Genomic DNA, 2,193 nt, shown 5'->3' on the forward strand with positions numbered 1-2,193 from the left:
CTTGGACCATTCCGAGGCGGACCCGAAGCCTCTTCCGTCTAGCCGTTGGGTCCTTCTCGCCGCATCCCTCGCCTCGCACCCCGATTGCTATGCGGTGAGGCTCCTCGGCCGCCTTGGAACTATCTGTGTATCGGACGCGTCGCGGGATAAGGGGTTGTCACTGGTAGTCGCCCCAAGCGCGTCCGATGCTTGGACCATTCCGAGGCGGCCCCGAAGCCTCTTCCGTGTAGCCGTTGGGTCCTTCTCGCCGCATCCCTCGCCTCGCACCCCGATTGCTATGCGGTGAGGCTCCTCGGCCGCCTTGGAACTATCTGTGTATCGGACGCGTCGCGGGATAAGGGGTTGTCACTGGTAGTCGCCCCAAGCGCGTCCGATGCTTGGACCATTCCGAGGCGGCCCCGAAGCCTCTTCCGTGTAGCCGTTGGGTCCTTCTCGCCGCATCCCTCGCCTCGCACCCCGATTGCTATGCGGTGAGGCTCCTCGGCCGCCTTGGAACTATCTGTGTATCGGACGCGTCGCGGGATAAGGGGTTGTCACTGGTAGTCGCCCCAAGCGCGTCCGATGCTTGGACCATTCCGAGGCGGACCTGAAGCCTCTTCCCTCTAGCCGTTGGGGCTTTCTCGCCGCATCCCTCGCCTCGCACCCTGATTGCTATGCTGTGAGGCTCCTCGGCCGCCTTGGAACTATCTGTGTATCGGACGCATCGCGGGATAAGGGGTTGGCAGTGGTAGTCGCCCCAAGCGCATCCGATGCTTGGACCATTCCGAGGCGGCCCTGCAGCCTCTTCCGTCTAGCCGTTGGGGCCATCTCGCCGCATCCCCCACCTCGCACCACGATTGCTATGCGGTGAGGCTCCTTGGCCGCCTCGGAACTATCTGTGTATCGGACGCATCGCGGGATAAGGGGTTGTCACTGGTAGTCGCCCCAAGCGCGTCCGATGCTTGGACTATTCCGAGGCGGCCCTGCAGCCTCTTCCGTCTAGCCGTTGGGGCCATCTCGCTGCATCCCCCACCTCCTCGGCCGCCTCGGAACTATCTGTGTATCGGACGCATCGCGGGATAAGGGGTTGGCAGTGGTAGTCGCCCCAAGCGCGTCCGATGCTTGGACTATTCCGAGGCAGCCCTGCAGCCTCTTCCGTCTAGCCTTTGGGGCCATCTCGCCGCATCCCTCGCCTCGCACCCCGATTGCTATGCGGTGAGGCTCCTCGGCCGCCTGGGAACTATCTTCGTATCGGACGCATCGCGGGATAAGGGGTTGTCACTGGTAGTCGCCCCAAGCGCGTCCGATGCTTGGACTATTCCGAGGCGGCCCTGTGGCCTCTTCCGTCTAGCCGTTGGGGCCATCTCGCCGCATCCCCCACCTCGCACCCCGATTGCTATGCGGTGAGGCTCTTCGGCCGCCTTGGAACTATCTTCGTATCGGACGCATCGCGGGATAAGGGGTTGTCACTGGTAGTGGCCCCAAGCGCGTCCGATGCTTGGACTATTCCGAGGCGGCCCTGCAGCCTCTTCCGTCTAGCCGTTGGGGCCATCTCGCCGCATCCCCCACCTCGCACCCCGATTGCTATGCGGTGAGGCTCCTCGGCCGCCTTGGAACTATCTTCGTATCGGACGCATCGCGGGATAAGGGGTTGTCACTGGTAGTCGCCCCAAGCGCGTCCGATGCTTGGACTATTCCGACGCGGCCCTGTGGCCTCTTCCGTCTAGCCGTTGGGGCCATCTCGCCGCATCCCCCACCTCGCACCCCGATTGCTATGCGGTGAGGCTCCTCGGCCGCCTTGGAACCATCTTCGTATCGGACGCATCGCGGGATAGGGGGCTGTCACTGGTAGTCGCCCCAAGCGTGTCCGATGCTTGGACCATTCCTAGGCGGCCCTGAAGCCTCTTCCGTCTAGCCGTTGGGGCCTTCCCGCCCCATCCCTCGCCTCGCACCCCCGATTGCTATGCGGTGAGGCTCCTCGGCCGCCTTGGAACCATCTGTGTATCGGACGCATCGCGGGATAAGGGGTTGGCACTGGCAGTCGCCCCAAGCGCGTCCGATGCTTGGACCATTCCGAGGTGGCCCTGAAGCCTCTTCCGTCTAGCCGTTGGGGCCTTCCCGCCCCATCCCTCGCCTCGCACCCCGATTGATATGCGGTGAGGCTCCTCGGCCGCCTTGGAACTATCTGTGTATCGGACGCATCGCGGGATAAGG

This window comes from Cryptomeria japonica, unplaced genomic scaffold, assembly GCF_030272615.1.
Source record: "Cryptomeria japonica unplaced genomic scaffold, Sugi_1.0 HiC_scaffold_271, whole genome shotgun sequence".
Taxonomy (NCBI): domain Eukaryota; kingdom Viridiplantae; phylum Streptophyta; class Pinopsida; order Cupressales; family Cupressaceae; genus Cryptomeria; species Cryptomeria japonica.